Genomic DNA, 19,422 nt, shown 5'->3' with positions numbered 1-19,422 from the left:
TAATATATAGCAGCATTACATTATACAGATACAAAGTCGAGATTTTATCTAAATCGTTCTCCCCTTAGTACGTATTTCTTTAGGGCATAACTTGATTAATTAAAATAATGGTGTAAATTATACATTTTCTCAAGAGAACTGAAACTGATTGATATATATGGTTGATATACATCGTGCGACTAAATGTGTTCCAGAGAAAGTCTAACCAAAAAGTTACAAAAATGTGTTTACTTTGAATAAGAAACGATTGTAAAAGGATGGTTAAAATGCAAAATGTCAAAATAAAAAAAAACATCTTTTTGGTGTGCATCTTTAGTATTAAAAAGTATAAGTCTGGAAGTAAAAAAATTCTTCCGTGAGATTCACCCGTGTCCGGTAGTTTATATGAAAAATATTAAAAATACCAGAATCATGTAAATTAGTTTTAATTAATTTATTTATTTATTTACGGTATACACCATTTTACAAACAAATGTTAAATGCATGCTAAGCTATGACTATCACAGTACAAGAAAGAAACTTACTATGTTTTATTTTACCAAAGAAGCCAAAAATTACTAATACTAACAACATATATGTATATAAAACAATGAAACGATGTTAAACAAAAAATAAATAACGAGGAAAAATAATATATATCACTCAAACAAAGTATTATTATAGCAATAAGCGAACCATCTTATAAGTGATAATATAAAGTATTAAAAAAACTAAAGAAAAAACTGTAAGAACAAAAAGTATTAAAATTGAAAAACAGGGAAGTAATAAAACAAAGGAACAAAACTGACCAGTATCAACTTATCTACAATTACTACAATATTACAGCAAGATGTTAGCATGCGATGTGTTAATAAGTTGATTAATAGCTAAGGCACTCGTACGTGAAGTAAGGTAGTACCAATAATACCTTTTGGGACAAAGACAATGATCTTGATTTTAAAATCTAATTATTTCAGCATGCTAGTAAGAATATGAAATTTTTTCATGTTTGACAAATTGGAAAATGATAATAACTAACAATAATATTTTTATGATTCGTCAAGAAGAAATTTTGATATATTATGATAAACATATTGTTTGCAGATTATATATGATGTTCTTAGAGTCCACTTCTTTGTTTATGAATGTGAGACAAGTCACTGTGTAGCTCCAGAATTTATTTCTATATGAGCTCTCAACTGTCACTTAATGGTGTAAGAAGATACCATATTTGGTGAGTTGCTAAAGATCTATACATCACATCAGTTTTAAGATCTATAAAAACGGAATGATTATATAATAGTTATAGAATATTATACGGTATATATATATATATATATATATATATATATATGTATATATTCATTTTTAATGTGTAGTGGTCTCTTAATTTAAAAGTTCTGTAATCTTCTTTGCAATATTTATTGTAGATCAGGTGGACATATATTTTCTTATGTTAATTTATTGTTGTGAATTCATTATTTCCATGAATCATGCTCTGTTAGTATAATAAAATGGCGTTAGATGTATGGATTTATATACGCACGTTAAACATTATATTTCACTACAGAAATTAAAAGAACGACTAATCGTATTTCAGTTACTGTGATTAAAGAAAGAAAAATAGTTCTATTGATGAATTTCACAAGATTAACAGACTTTCATCTAATCTTGTTAGTAGTTTTGGCTTTTCATCTAATACTTTACTATTGTGATTAAATGTGACAGAATAAAGAGGTTCTTTTAGAACCAAATAATATTTAAGAAATGTTCATTAATACCTTAACTATTTGGAGATTCTGTCACAAGTTGGATGTGATACATTTTATTTAAAAAATATTCTAGTTACACTGGCCAACATGAATTCATGCTTCCACAAAGTTTGTTCTAATATTCAAGTACTACAGTAGAAAGGTTTTAGAAGCAGTTAATGGGATTACTTAGGGCTTATTAAGTGAAAAGGGATTTTAATATTTGTTGATTTTACTCTTACGATTTGCAACAAAGGTTTTGAGATTGTGTTTTACCATCGAGCTGGGAGTAGAAACAGATTACATGTGTCCATACAAAAACTATAGAGTAAGGTATTTTAAAATACCGAGTCTTTACTACACTAGATCAACGTTACAAGGAATAAAATTTCAGGGAGTATGTTATTCACTGACAATCTCTGTTTAAAAAATGCAACTTGAGATTTCACAATAACTAAGTTTATACAACATTGCAATTTTTGTCTTTATATCAGAAATATATAGGTGCCGAGTATCCGTATATGATTTAATACAGTTTGAATATTACATCAAAGCTTTAGATTTTCAGAATTTCCAGTAAGGTTTACTGTGGAATGCACCAAAAACTCGTTGAATAGAGTTTTTCAATATCAGAAGGATTATGATTAAAACTACGTAATCCTAGTTTGCTATTGGGAACCAAAAATACTGCACACTTTGTTCAGCTCAGACATGTTACATAATCTATATACAGCACAATTAAGTAGTCAAAATTTCAAGAAACTAAAGAATATACTCTTCCTTTTGAGTATTTTGTATTACAACAAGTACAATCTATTAAAGGGATACATTAAAATGACTGTTTCAAAAGACCGGATAAAATGTAAGTTTCCTGTATAATATATTAAAAAGTTAGTCAAAGGCCCATCATGATTGCCGGTCCAGGTATGCAATTTGATAACACTAAACATTAACATTCCAAATCAATATTCTAAACTCGAATACATAGATGTTAACTGTAGACTCATGGCTGCCGATTATGCTTGATGAGCGTATAATTAATAAGCATATGATTTAAATACTGTGGCAGAACTAGACTAATTCATACCTTTATCATGTAGCAGTTTCATAAGAGTTTTGTCAATGCATAAATGAAATAGCCTGTATGTTTTAACTTTTATATGCTCAATGCAATAGGGGAAAGTGAATAATGATATATATGATATTACACATATAATTTTGTAGTTATTAGCCGACCAGCAAAGTACAAAATGGCTATGGTTGGAAGTGAGGTTAAGAGTAGACCTTATTTAACGCTTGCGTGTGTGTGCGTGCGTGTTCATCTTATTGGATAATGTTTCTAATATTGTTCCAATTTTCTCTAGTTAATTGTTTTACATGACTTTGTTTTACACGAATTTGAAAAAAAGTCAAAGGGCGTAATTAATTTGGAACGTGTCTCCTCTTCATCAGCCTCCAAACTATCACAATAATATGCTTTTATTTCATTTGGCGTGCCTAAGAAAGTGGAAATAAACTGCCGATAACAATTAATATATATGCCCAGTCTATCTTCTGTGGTGCGTGCAGGTTGGGTGTGTACAGTCCGCCTGTTTTGTTCAGCAACAAGGTTTGTGTTGATGCAGACGTATGGATTATTTTGGATGTACAGGTATATCCTTGAGATTTTGTTTTTCACGTATTGCTATAAGTTAAACTTTGGCAAGTTCATTGTTGTGTTTTGTAGTTGTTTAATCTTATAAATTTAAGATTTTGTATGCCTCAAAACTCTCAGTGCTCATACAATGAGGTACATGTTGAAGGTAGCAGTGTGTAATTGTATACAAATAAAGATTTCACATGTGTTATTTCTGAAGAAGAATTCAATCCTCGTAATGTTCTATTACTTGCAAGATACAATGCTGTGAAATGTCTGAGATATTGCTAGCCCTACACAATCTTACCTCTAATATTCTCATGGGGTAAATTTCCGATGAGTTGTAAATTTGAATACGATTTTGCTTATTTATCGGGGATGGGGATAAAATCAATATTCAGTAGATTACAAAGTGCTATGTTTAGAAACAGATTGATTTGTTTTAAGTCTTAAATATAATAAGATTTACCTTTTTCTCAATAAACAGTATCATAATATATTGTGATGAATAGAATGTAATGGTAATTGATAGAAATCCATTTTAGTAATACTTTAATTACAAAAAACAATCGTGTGGGGAAACTATCAGTATGTTTTTTACTAAATCAACATTTTTAATACAATATCTATAATCAATGTTTAACGATTTCTCTTCATTAACAACTATTTAGAGTTAATGCATGCTTTCAACAATAATATCAACGATTCTATCTAGAACATTTCGTCCTAAAATTTTAATTATATTTTTACAGTTAATTTTTTAAGTCGAAGTATAAACGATTAAACTTTAATTGAAACCATGGTGCATACTACGCTGATGCTCGTGTTTCTATTAACTCTTGCAAGTACTGTAAGTTTATTTTATAGAAAATCTAATTTTGAAACTTTAAATTTATAAATACGTTTCAGTAAACAGCTTCGAAAAGGTAATAAATAATAGTTAATTAACAAATTTTTGTTTGAAATGTAATAATGTATTAATAGTTCCATATATACCTAAAGGTTCATAATTTCTTACACATTAAATCCTAGCATTACCATAATTGATGAGAATTTATACTAAGAAAGATTAATATTTAATTCTGTGAAAAGAGCAATAAACAATGAAAACTCAAGACTGTCCTAACTTGGACTTGACAGAAGTTTCTGATAAGTACGGAAATGGTAAAACTCTAAGTCTCGAGTGGAAAGGAAGAAAGTTTGAGACATTTTCAGCATTATACATTTAAGTGTCTGTTTATAATAATTTGCACATGTTTTTCCATACTTACATGCATATGCCTATTAACTGGTATCATAAGTCCTTTTTCTTCCACCGTAATTGTGGGTCTATATGCCACTAGTTAATGATTAAGGTTTGTATACTAAACAAATATATACATTTCTATAACGAAGCACGTATTTAAAAAGATATAGTTTAAGAAATATCGAAACGTAAATTTATAATAAGCTGTATCCTAATCCTCCTTTTGGATTAAGAAACAGGATGTTCTTTTTATAATCTACGATAGAGTTCATGATGAAATGTGTTTTATTAAACAAATATTGATTATCATTAATGGACTTTAAAACACTACTTTAATTGTACCGCGAGTTAGGATGAATAAGTAATCCTCCCTCGAATGCATGAACTCTCGCAAAGTTCATCCTTCAGTACAAACCTACATCTAGTAAATATGTCTCTCACATTATTTAAATTATTTGTTTTTGTTGATTAAAAGAATCTCTGCAGATAATATCTAATTTAAACAGGCTATATTAATTTAAAACAATTGAAAATATGTTCTTTCTTCTGTGTACAGAAATGTTAAATTGTAAAAATTATGAAAATTATATACATAAAAACTTATAAGTAATGTTGATAGAAAACAAATAAATGTAACTAAATATTAATAGGATTATTTTTTCAATAGAAATATAAGTATTAGAGGAGAATTACTTACTTACCCGTTAAGACAGTAATAATTCACAAAGCGCATGTCAAGTATTACCAACAGAAAATTAGACTGTGGAAAAAGTTTCTGTGGCCACAGTTCTTTCTTTGAAAACCCTGAGTGTTAAATGATGTAATTGGACTGCTACTGCTCTCTCCCTTCTGTTTCCATCAACTTGATAATGTTTTTATAAATTTAATGTAGTTACCCCTCTCAACTGTACGTCAAAACGAAATCAAATAATTTTGTATATTACGATAAGTATATTTAGTTGGAACTAAAAATTACTTTTGTATCACTCACGTATACCTTCCTAGATTTTTGATAGCCTATTAATCTAATACTGTCACTAATTTTCTAGAAGTTCTTTCAAATAAAGTTTTAAATTTATTCATTTTAATTACTATGCTCTTATATATTTCTTTAATAAAAACATTAGAAAAATTACTCCTAGAAATATTTTTCAGAAAATAGGGGCACATTACGTAAAAATTTCTGATTATATATGATTTAAATAGTAATTTTACTACAAAGCAAATTTATATCTTAAAAACTGTGTCACTCAATGCCATTTTATTTAAAACTCAGCTTTCAATAGTTTGTTATTAGTTATTAGGATTTAGCTGCATATAATGTATAATTTAAGTCCTTCTTTTTAGTTACTAATTTCTACAGTAACTTTACTGTGCATACGTTGTTTGAAACGTACTCTCAATGAATAAAAATTTTCAAATGAATATACTTTAAATTAAGGAACTTATTAATTAACCTCCAGAGCTTTTTAAGTCAATAAACAATAGTCTCAATGTTTTAACTTTTTATCTCCAAGCAGTTTTAATAAAGAGAACTTTTCAAAAGACTCTTCCACGTTTTTATCGGATTTACCGCGAGTAACGCCAGCAGACCGGAATTATAATATATTATTCTAGCTGATGAATCCGTTCTTGAAACTTATCTTTGATCACTTTCAACAGTCACTGAATTTTTAATTCTGGTGTAAATTGTGAGGAAATATTTCTTATTCATACTGTTTTATAAAAAATCAATATTTATTGTTCTTCAGATATTGTTGTCGTATTCCTTTATTCTTACTTATCGGTATGTTATGAAAATAAATGGTGATATAAAAAAACTACTTCAATGAGCAGGTCTCTAAAATATTCAGTTCCCGATGATAATTAAGTAATGAAATTCATAATTAAGTAACACACATAAAATATATTTGTCAAATTATATGTGAGAATGATTTATTTGAACGATTATGGCATAATTTACCAATTGGCGTTGTGATATAAAAATTTTACTGCAATATAATATTTTAACTGAATATGCAATTCTTTACTTAAAATTTACTTAAAAATGCATGATCTGAATTTATAATATAATTATTAAATAAGTTGATTGCGTTTAGATGTTAAAGGGATAAAATACTTCTTTGTATAGTTCCACCGGAAGTATATTTATTAGTTTCTAAAATGTGGATAGTTAATTATCGTATTTTGAGAATAACACGGCTATAAAATTGGGTATTTAGCGTGGGTTCAAAATATGTCGGAGGTATGTTGCCGTATATACAGTTTGCATATGAAGTAGGTGGGAAGATTTGAATAATTGTAAGTCAGTGCTAGATGAAATCCTATACTCGTATGAAATATAATTAATATACAGTGTGAGGGAGAGCGTTATATATATATATATATATATATATATATATATATATATATATATATATATATATATATATATCCTTTATGATCGTTATCGTCAGCAGACACCATCTTGTAATCCAAAATCTTGGATTCATGTAGAATTTTTCAAAAGATAGATTTTCATTTTAAATTTGATTTAATATATATAGGAGTTATGTTATGGCCGGTTAATGTTTTCCAGTCAGATTCCTCGCACCCTATAATGATATTAACGATAGGAGAGTAAGCAATCAATAGTTAATTAATAGCAGAGAAAACTCATATAAGCCTTAATAATGCCTTATTTCATAAAATAAACAACTGATTAAGGCTGATGATACACTGAAAGCTTGTTTTGTTCTGTATTCGTTTTACGGTACTCTACCCCAATAACAGTAAAACAATACTAAGAAAGCATGATTATGTAAACGTACAATACTATGTTGACGTAATAAATAAGGTTCCAATAATTATTGTCACAGCTAGGAATGTGAAATGAAAGCTTATCATATTTTGGTCACTGTTAAGGGTACTGAAGGGATAATAAAATACGGTGACGTCACTCCCCGGTGGGATCGACAACGTGGTAAGAGGGGGACTTAACAGACGTGTATTGAGCGCTCGCAGTTTGAACAATATTTCATATAACTGAATTGAACGATACTATTGAAAACGAACTTTATTCAAACAGGATCTGAATCTAGTATTTTAATATACACAGTTTAAATTTTCCTTACACTTATTCAACACTTAATTCAATTTATAATGATATGATACTGAGTAAAATGTATGATCTTTGTATCCATAGAAATCACATTAATAATGAAACTATTTTATAGTTTCATGTAAACTTAAATTTTCTTATATTTACCATATAAAAGCTAATACAAAATATGGTGAGTTAATGGTATGTAAAAAACATTTTGGAAAATAAGTAGTTTTATTACTGTTTTACTAATGCATTACAACAGTTTTTGTATGTAATATTAGTTTATTGCATACTTTACAACCTCCTTTTTCATAAAAATATTTTGCTTATTTATAACGGAAAAGAGTTTTCAAAATCGTAATTTTCTATTTTCACTTCCTCTGGTTTTTCATTTTCAACTTCCATACCGAAACACCTTGGGATGGTTTCTTAACATTTTTACACAAATATTTTTTCTTTTATATGACAAGACAAATGATTCTTTGTATGTGTTGAATTGGGCAATGCCCAAAGAATTAAGTGTCCATTAAAACTTATATTTAAGACAGGTTATAAGTAAACGCAAAAATTATATAAATTCTAAAAAAAGGTTACTGTTCAAGCAGCATTTGAGTCAGTATATCGATACTTGAAAAATAAATCAACACTTTAATACAGTATTTATACTCAAAATTCTTCATGTCGCTTATAAAACGTAATGGTTTCCTACAAATTAGGATCAGGCTTTCATGGTCGAACCTTTTTGTATAGACTTTTCACTTTTTTAGTACCCATAAGGTGAATTTTTTACGATGATGAGATTTGTTAGGAAGCGCTGATAGACTATTTTGAAAATGGTGTGGATGTTTACTCATAAAATATTTGTTTTAAATTAAAGCCTCATTTAAAATAAAAACCCTTCGATACAAAAAATTATGGAAAATAGATTAAATAACTGTTCAGAAACATTGTTTACTTAGATAAATAAATATGCTTTGACATAGGCAACACATAACGACAATTTGTTTATTTAAAAATAAAAATATATACTGTTATTGTTTCCAAAAAATGTTTAACCAAAATATATTCTATAATTACTACTAATGTACAACTATCCACACATATAAGGACAAGTTTTAAGCAAGAGATATATATGTGTAACTATGTAGCAAGCAAAACTAATAATCTCAAAGCGAATATACGAGGAATCTGCGGGTACTGGTAAACTCGCATTTAGTCAAAATTAAAAACTGGAAATTGGATTTATCAATACATTAATAAAAGTCTGAATTTATGTTTCAGATACAATATGTAAGTTAAATATAATTAATTATTACACTTACACTTGCACAGATATGCAAACACGAAATGAATTACTATTAGTGTTTAAAAAGAAATAAAATACTATTAATGTTTAACGAAAAACAGCCTACAGTTACTATAAGTATTTCGTCATAAATAAGAGTACAAACTTTAGACCGAAAGTGTCGAAGCCAAAAGTGTATGTTTTAGTTGTTAGCAGAGGACAAGAAGGCCTGCGCTTACATTGTTTTGTGCATATAGAAGACTTTTATTTTCAGTTAGAATTAGTCTGACTTCAATCAAGAGCTTGTTTAAATTCTTGCTAACTTAGGGCATTCAGTACTAATCAGAATCGATATTAGATCCTACATGCATTAAGAGTTGTTAATGATGCTGAGTATCCTATCCATTTTCACAATATTTTACTCCAGATTAGATTAATTAGTAGTAATTGTCTTTAATAAGTATAATAGCTAATCACAGAACATTAGTTTTGCCTTAATAGTGTAGTAGAAATGTATTTCTCATTCATCAGCGTATCTTATACGTTTGTATAAAAATATTTAATAATTATTACTTTATTATATTTAGATTAGTTTAATTGATGGAAAGTGCTTAATGTTATTCAAATGAATAACATTGTCATGTATTTATAACCTAAGGTGTTTATTAAAAACAAATACTATATACATATATATCTTATCAAGCTCTTAACAAAGTTTACTCAAGTTGGATATTTCATAGTTTGAGAAACTTTAGATCCTGTGATATTTATGGAGATGGGGATGTGCTGTCTTCTTCAGTAAATTCTTTATCGAATTTAAGGGACGTAAAAATATGATAAAAACTTTGCAACAAATACAATTATAATATTTATTGTATTGCCAATCAATCGTAAGATATTGCTTTTTCGTTTAAATAATAATGTATTATGTTACCGACCGATACATTTCCTCCTCTTGTGAAGCAAGCCTGGTAATACAATAACTCTATTAACAACTAAATATTGTAGACGTCCTCATGGCAGCGCTGAAATACACGACTTTAGTACTGAAATCTTGCTAACGTAGTGAAGGCTTAGGAGATAGGCTTCTCTGACAACCATACCCCATTCATTATTCGGTTTGGACAATACACAGGATTAGCTGATTCCAATCTCGCCAGATTCATCCTGATATTGGAAATATATCGGCTTTGGCAGTATCCTAAACATTTTGTCAGCTTATATATACCATTACAAGTATGAAAGATTTTTCGAGTATTTTGAATCCTTTAATATTTAAAACCACATAATCTGACCTTTATAATCTGATTTAAATAAATAAAGTTTAAATATAAAAGTAATGGGCACTTTTAATAGGAGTTATTAGTGGTACAGTTGTAGAATGATCTGTCTTTCACTTGATCTAGTTTTCATGGCAGGGTTAGAATGTCATCACCCTTAAGGTTTATGATTGATTTGAATCAGTACTGGCCTCATCGAGGTCACATGCCAGTTGGTACATTACAGTGACCACACTTCTAGTGGTGTTGTACTACTCTTCACCTCCTCAGATCTCTATCCATCGTGTCAGATAGACGAAGAGGGATGTTCACTTTCATATCTTTCTTTATAAAATAAGTTTAACATAACCTCATTATATAGAACTTGGAAATGGTGGAAATATCAGAACATAACAGTTTGTCAAACATTTCAAACGTTGAAATTCCACCCGTATCGATTGACGCTGTCTAGACTTTTATCATGAACTTAAACTTGCTTAGAACGTGAGATTCAGGATATTGTTTCCTATGATCAAATGCACATTCGGTATCTTTGTTTTAGTTTTCTTTCAGTATTTGAATTGAATCTATAAAAGGAAACTTTCCTTTTGAATAAAAATATTGTGTCAGTCGTCCTTATTGATGACAAGAGACTCAGAGCTCTTACTCATTACTGAAAAAGGTTTTTATACATGTAATATCAAACATATTCGACATAAGAAGCTGAATTCCTGATAAGAATATTACATATTAATTTGATTTGCTATTGCTATCTCTAATATCAGCATGGTTTATTGGCATGACATGCGAATTCCTAAAAAAGCGTTCTTCCTCAGGACTTGATTCCTTAGATCAAATCCTTACTTGATAGATAGAAGGAGGTTTGGATTAGAATTTGAGAGTATACATTTCTAAGTCAATTTCGGAGTGTCACAGTGCCACAGTTATGGAATTTATCTTGATATTTCTCAATAACATAATACGTATTACGGGCTATGATGCCCACATTTACACTGACTTTATAAAGGTTTCTTTGCCGATCACCGTATCACAATATTGTTACGAAAGTGAGGGAGAATGTTCCAAATAAATGGATCAGCCCCGATAGAGAGAATGGGCCAAAGGGTTAATAGATGAGTTTTAGGATTAAAAAATATTTAGTGGATTCAATATTACTCTTCTATGTTGTGTTCTCTTTTATGTTACTGTTTCTATGTTCTATGTTGTTCTTCTTAGTTATTCTTGTTACTTCTATTATTGTTACATTTATACATAGTCTACTTACGTTTTCCCTTAAGAATATTATATATTTAATTGATCATTGTTGTTCTTGTTGTTTACTGTTAATTTGTTATTGTTTTAGCTGTTTTGTTGATCTGATTAATTTATAGTTATGATCTGGATTGTAATTTTGTAAAACCAAATATTGTAAAAAAGGTGTATTGCCGTTCATTGTAATAAATAAATAAATATTTACCGAGTGTTTAGTTCAAGGACATCCTGTGACAATTTGTTTTAGAAATGGAATTATTATTGCTTACGGCGAAAATGTTTTTTGTTTTTATTGTTTTTACTTTAAAGTTGTGGTGAAATCTTGTTTATTCGATTAGAGAACTTTAACGAAATTAAGTGACTCACTCTTTAGTTTAAGTTTTTTTCCTGTACTAAGGATGGCTGGAATAGGTGTAAGGGTTTCGAACCTAACAGTAACGGAATTGAAACGCGAATTGGAAAAACGAGATTTTGAAACGGCGGTGACGAAATTTGTGCTACAAAACCGGTTATGGCAGGCGTTGGTTACGATTGGATTGATCGAGATGAATTCCTATTTGAGTCTTCCGATGTTCGTAACTAATGAGAAAATCAGAAGATAAATTATACAAAATATGAAAATTTTATACAATAACGAAAACATTTTAGAGACTAAATTAGAAGAAAAGAAGAAAAGTTTAGAAGAAAAGGTCGATAGTCTAGTTATTAATCTAGAAACTAAGGTTAACAAATTAGAAGATGGATTTGCAGCACTAGAAAACAACCTCAGTAAATTGGAAGAGAGGCTCAGACGCTTAGAGAGCGGCGAGACCAGCATAGAACCAACGCAAGCGGAGCCTACCAAGAAAGCGGAACCTTCAAACGATAGAGCACCAGGACCCCGAGTGTTATCCGCGAATTACGTATCCTGGACGGTAGGATGCCGTCGGAGGGCTTTTTCTCTTTGTTTGAGACAGCAGCATCAGCCCATTGATGGACGCCATTTTAGTCAAAGCGGCGATGTTGTGCCAAACGAGCCTTTACAGGAGTTTGGGACTAACATAGCTCGCCTTGTGAGGAGTGCTTGCCCTTCAATAGACGATGAGGTCTACTAAAGTTTAGCAGGGGAAAAATTCTTGGACGGTCTTCGTGAACCAGAAACACAACAAACCAACAAGCTCGCCCACTCTAAAACCTCAGCGCAGCATAACTCAGGCCCTCGAATTGAAAGCAGTGAGGCAGTGTGTTCTTGGCCATGGACGAGTGAGAGCTGTGGAAGCTGACGATGTGTGCCCGCCATCGGTAGAGGAGATAATCAATAGGGTGATGTAGAGATTAAATACTGGTAAGAAGGAGAAAAGTTGCTGAAGTTGTGAAGAGAAGTGGCATCTCCAGTGTCTCCAAATACCAGAAGAACTGAAAAGGGTTGGACGGCCGTCGACTAAAGGCCCCAGGTACAAAGAAAATGTTATCTGGGAGCACGTATCTACATCAATAGTTTGGTGAATACAAAGCCAAGAAGACTCCTAATAGATACCGGAGCCACCATGAATATCCCTAACACCAGCGTGACAAGAGGAATATAGATCCAATAACCTGAAAGTAAGGAAAGCAACACAGGAGTCTGCGCAGGTCAGAGAGACGACTTCTACCTTTTTTCATCAGGGAGGGTGCTTCAAGCATCGCTCGTTGGTAGCCAATATTAGGAAAGATGTTACAGACGGAATGGACTTCCTATCCACCTTTGGATTCGTACTATATTTAAAGAAGACGATGAACATTAGCAGAGAAGAGGTTATTCTGCATTCCTGGGATGCTGCTCAGTGGTATCATCAGTGGTGAGCCAGGTACGGTCAACTCTGTATGAAACAAAGTGCCTATTAGAAAAGCTGGAAAACTTCGTATCAGAATCCAGCTGTGAATTTACAACGGAGCAAGTAGATGAAGTGAGATATGAGGATGTATTCTAGAAAGAGAAGGTCCTAAAGGGAGAACTACCATCGTCCAACATGCAAAAGACACTGGAGACGCCAAGCCCATCCTCCAGAATCCCCGGAGGTTACCGTTACGTAAACGGGAGGAGGCAAGGTAGATCACCAAGGAAATGGAGAATGACGGCGTCATCGAGCTGTCCAATAGTCTGTGAGTTTCACCAGTTGTAATGTTGAAGAAAAAGAATGAAACTCTGCGATTCTGCGTGGACTATCGTATGCTGAATAACGTCACAGAAAGAAGGCAGAATGAGTGGTAATTCTACTATCGTGGCAGACAGATGGATTTGTGCTAATACGTAATTATTGCCTGTGTTAGGTTAAACAGATGCGTATGTAATTAGATTGACTACTTTAGTTAATATGAGATTCTGCCAGAATAAACTAATGACAGTTAGTTGGTTTTGTACTCATGTAGTTTGTTTAAAGCCAGCCTAGTTTTAAGTAGATAATGTAAGTGTATATATATGTATATGGGATTATATTGCTTACGGCGAATATTCTTTTTAGTTTAAAATTGTAGCGAACTAGCATAGGATTGTGTACGTATTGAAAGTTGTTCGTTTTATTACCAATAATCTACCTATTTCAATTTGAAATTTAACAGATGTGTAGGTTAAGGTCGCAAACAAAAATCGCATAACAAAATATAGAAGAAATAAAATCCATTTCATAGGTCTATTCGCTATCAGTTTAGTTTGATAACATATGTGGTTACAGATCTTAATTCTATGGTGTAATTTTGTATTACACAAAGTCATCAGGTGTAAAAAATCAAAAACATAGAAGTGGATGTTATTGTTTTGAATTTTGTCTTCTAAATTATAAATCCACAATTTCTTCTAAATATGTATAAATTACCATACTTACATCGCTACGGGTAGTTCAATTTTTTGTTAATACCAGTGCAAAATTAATAATACAATGTTAAGTACGAGGAATAGATTATTTGTAAGAAGAAAATCCACTAGTTCAAAGGTGTTGACATTGTGTAATAAGTTGTAATATAGCTGCCGTTTTATTTCTTTTATTTTTTTATTACCCTTAAGAAGAACCATATTATATATTAACTCTATTATCAAACTCTCTAGTTCCCTATATAATTACAACTTTTATTAATTATGTGACATTTTATATTTATTATTATTTTATATTTTTAATTTATTAAAAAACACACTAAATTCATTAAATCATTGTGATCGCAGTAATTTTATAGCATTGTAGTGTACTTCGTAGTTAAATATAACTATACAGCATTATTAGAACTGTGTTTTTGTCACCAAAGGGTCAGTAATAAAGTATCCAGCACTGATCCGTGACCACCTGAATGACAGCAATAAAAATTATTTTAAAGCAGTTTCATCGCTTTTATGATACATTAATTCCTGAGGTTTACACAACTCTCAATATATAAATGAAAATTTTTACCTAAACCTTAAATAACTGTTATCTTCAAACCAGAAATCATTAAGCATTAAAATATTTTGAAGAAAATAAAGTTTGTTTTGCACAATTTAATGGACTAACTTAATTATTCCTAATTTTAAAATTACTTAATACAGATATGACTTAGGTAGGCAGATATGATCATTTATATTAGTGGTTTGGTATAAAATATTGTTCTTAAATACAGAAAACCATCATATAGTAATATGTATTATAATAACTCAGAATGACGGGAAAAATATGCAAGGAGTCACTTACCCTATACACTCTATATTGGTACAAAGCACACGTACTTCACACGTACAATGGCACTCTTTTCTTTGTAATTGGTTGCATAATGTATTTCGTTTGCACATGATCTCGTATGAGAAGGATAACTGAAGTTTACACAGCCCAAAAGAAAGATGGAGTTAATTAAATAATTTTTAAGTTTGAACGAAAACAGTCCATTCCGAACATTATGTCTCATCTCAAGGTAGTCCAAGCACAATTCTAACGCCAGGTCAGCCATTGGTACATCACGGAACCCATAACCTATCTTACACCTTACAAACAAATTTGTTTGTACACGGTGGAATCCTGCTTAAGGTAACTTTGGGAGGGGGACCATGCCACAGAATAATACTCCAAGAGTGGATAAACATGGCCGCATAAGTTAGTTCTCAGAGCAGTAGGATAACTGATGGAAACAATGATTCAGCGCAGACTGCCCGTATATATTCCTCACCATTCAAATCATTACTAAGGGTCACTCCGAGCTCACACACAGATGTAGAACGATATACACAGTTGTCCACGCAAACTGTAGATCCAAAATTGATGAGATTATATCCTATAAAACAAGATTTTGGAGCATTTATGGATGTTAAATATATTTGGTTGTACACACTCTGGAGTACACCAACCTTTTTAAGGTCACTCTGCAACCTCAGACAAACTTTGTGTGAGTTGATTTGGTGGAATAGTTTTCTACCGTCTGCAAACAATAGAATATTAGGTACAGTCTGGGCTAGCGGAGTGGATACGATGCTACTACTATCGCAGCTCGTTGTTTTCGGCTCCTGGTTCAGCGGTGCAGGGCGACGTGGCCGTGTCACTGTCTTGGAAATGTCCAAATCAGTAATTTGTAGGTATTGCGTTGCATTATGTATATTGGTTATACTTGTATTTTAGTTAGGTTAAACTTGCTAAACATTTGTAATTTATTTTTACACGAATATGTTATAGTCTTATAAATCTTAAACATTACTGTTAAAAATTGTAATGCAGACTAGTACAGATTCGAGAAACGTTATTCTATAGTAAAAGAAACCAATTTAGATTTAATAGAATTTTAAATATATGGGAATTTAAGATCTGTATTTAGTTTTCATTATAAATAAACATATAATAGTAAAAATTATTATAATAATCATGAGTCTATTACAAGTTACTTATTTGCGAACAGTTACATTTATTTAATTTATTTTTACAACGTATGAAAATATGTCTACTTTTAGGAAATTATATTTTGTAAATTTTTCAAGTAGGCTTGTAGGCTTTTGACAAGAGCTCTGGTTTGTACATTGTGCCTGAGTGAGCAATATTACGCTCGGAAAGCCATTTGACCGTACGTACCATTAGGTAGCCATTTGGCCTTTCAATTTGATGTTGCTGCAGGATCGTCTTGTTTGTTGTGATGATAGGGGGGTTTATCACAACAACACAATTATCTTTCAGATTTGGGAATAATTTAGTGTTCACGCATTTTTCTTAACTGTCGTAATTTATTTCACTGTGGTAGTTTCCTGACATCCTTCCTGGTTTGAACGTAAGTAGAGCAATATTAAAGTTAACCACCTCTGTGGACAGTTATAAGGCGTTGTCTATTACTTAATAGCGTATTTAGCCCCAAAGTAATACCATAAGTCTAAGTATTTGTTTGGTGTATACAGAGTGAACATATGTTTCATCCTTGACCACTATCTGCCTTCTACCATTTCTGTATTCAGTTAAATTTTTGAACATTTTATACGCACTTCTCGGATATTGAGGGATAAATTAAAATGTTTTTGTTGTTGGTAAATTTCTTCCAGTGAAATACTAACTTCAGTAAAATGTTATCAATGCCTACTTATTTCCCTTTAAATCATTCTCTTAATTGATTCAATAAGGATTTTAATGAAGCCCATTCATGTTGTCGATGGAAATCATTTATTATTTTTCGGACTACACCCAAATCATAATTATCAAGATCACTTTTAATATGTTTGCGTTTCCTTACTTTGTTGTCATTTTTAATGGAATTATTTTTTCGTTCTTTGGAATATGTATTAGTGTGCTTTATGACATTCAAGTTCCTGTAAAAACTCTCTATGAACTTTTTTCAAATTTATAGGTGTCTTAGTTTCCGCTTCACTTTTCATAAAGTGGTAAACATTTGCTATTACCTACATGTTTTCGATGTGTATAACCTTTCAACGTCCTATTGTTCTTTTTAAATTAATTTCCATTACACATTTTTATTAAAAACGTTATAACGACTTAATAAAAACGTTTAATAAATACGAGCACAAAACAACAAAAATAATGATGAAACAAATGGTACTACTTACTACACGTGAATTTGCACAAGATAATGTTTTAGGGCGGCGCATATACAAGGTTGCAGAGTACATAAGATACAACACGGCAACTGACTGAGACACTCCATTCCCCCATCACTTCATTCGACTCCTTGCCTTCTGGGCATCTCGAAGTTACCGGTCATGCTATACCTGACGCACAGTACAGACATGCTGTCGTTAACCTACAAGTTGAAAAATAACGGTCCGAGCAGTGATCCTTCACGTACTCCCGAAGTAGCAGTAAACTGGTCAGAAAGGTAGCCATAAAACCTGACTACAAGTCCTTTTTCATCACTTATGCTAGAAGTAGCCTTAAGTCCACAAGTTTCCAAGTTAAAATAAAGATATTATGGTCGACTTAATCAAACGCTATACTAGAATGCAAGTATAAAACATACGCTCAGTGAAGATTTTGATTATGTAATGTTACAGGATGATTAGATTCGCGGTCGTGGTCAGCCATAATAGAAGTCGTGCTCCTTTTTCGAAAATAGGTTGGAGCAAAAGATTTACATTTTATTTGGAAAGATTTTCTTGAACAACTTGACAATTTTGTAGACTGGACTATCACTGTCAATAATTGTTGACATTGTATTTGGCACCAGATTGTAAGATACGCATAACATCACTAACCTTAAGAACTCTGGAGAAAATTCCAGTCTGCATTTTCTTTTATTTGTCTTCTCTGTTCCATCTGCTACTGCACAAAAAATCCCACTTAATCTTTTTTTTACGTTCCTCACTATAATTTATAAGGTTTTGGAAATGAGTAGAGTAAGATGAATGGGGGGAAAATAACTAAACCTAATTTGAAGCTAGTGGTGTATTCTCAAGTAATATCCTGTTGAGAAATTGGATAACTCTGAGTCAGTAGAATATTTTTGTCAACCAACGCATGAAATCTTTTAATAAGGCTAAGTATGCCTTATCTAACCAGTTTTACACAACCAGGGCACTCATCAGTCAGTTTATACTTTATAGGAAAACCCATATGTAATGCTGATATATATTAAGCTTCGGCAGATTAATATAACCAATCAGTAGTATTGTGGAAATTATTGTATTTCTGGAATAAAAATCAATCAATCAATCAAAAATCGTTTATTTCATAGGTTATAACATATGTAAAATTGACAGCAGTAATTTTACATATATTTAACTAATAAATTAGCTTCTGATCAATAAAAAGTACACCCAGAAGAAAAGAAGCAATTATCCTCGTAGTTGATCAGAGCATTAAAGTTACTAATAATGACGATGTCACAATTCCGTGCTGTAGTGTTTGTTGTTTTATTGGAACAGTAAATTTAATAATTGTGTTGATTACATTAAAATAAGCTGAGGGGATGGAGAATTTCTGAAGTAAGCTTAAAGGTCTTATTTATTGAACTCGAATTACTCTTATACAGTTTCATAACAATTTTATAGATCATAAATCATTGAAGAACATTTAGTGTAAAAAGCTAACTCGTCTCACTCTAGAACGGTGAAATCGTATTCCCTGTTAGTGACTATGTAGGAAGAAGTGATACGGTTACATGAAATCTGTAGTTAATATTTGAATATTCAATTTAATTGTCCAAGGATAAAATGAATTCTGATAGTGATTAGAACTGCATTGTTCTTAACTTATGGCTTAATCTTCATCCAACAGCTATATAGGTCTACGCTCTCATTCTATGTTATGTTGAAGCATACTTCTAAAGATACAAATACAATGTCATTAAGTCAGTTTTCTGGATTGATGATTTTATGTCAATTAATTTCAACTAATGACATGTTTAAAGAATTTTAGATTATACTCTTCATTTTATAGGGTGATACTGCTTATGTTTTGAGTTGCTAGATTCAACCTCCTGTTCGTTAAAACCTCATGACAAACCGTTA

At 31.2% G+C, this 19,422-nt stretch overlaps 1 protein-coding gene across 1 annotated transcript in view; it reads left to right on the top strand.

Moving 5' to 3' along the window:
* Positions 1 to 19,422, top strand: part of LOC124368994 — a 130,552-nt gene that overhangs the window by 11,290 nt on the left and 99,840 nt on the right. The gene's annotated exons all lie outside the window — the stretch shown is intronic.

This window comes from Homalodisca vitripennis, chromosome X, assembly GCF_021130785.1.
Source record: "Homalodisca vitripennis isolate AUS2020 chromosome X, UT_GWSS_2.1, whole genome shotgun sequence".
In the NCBI taxonomy this organism is placed as follows: Eukaryota; Metazoa; Arthropoda; class Insecta; order Hemiptera; family Cicadellidae; genus Homalodisca; species Homalodisca vitripennis.
Note: the sequence above shows the minus strand (reverse complement) of the source record. Positions and strands in the feature narration are given on the sequence as shown.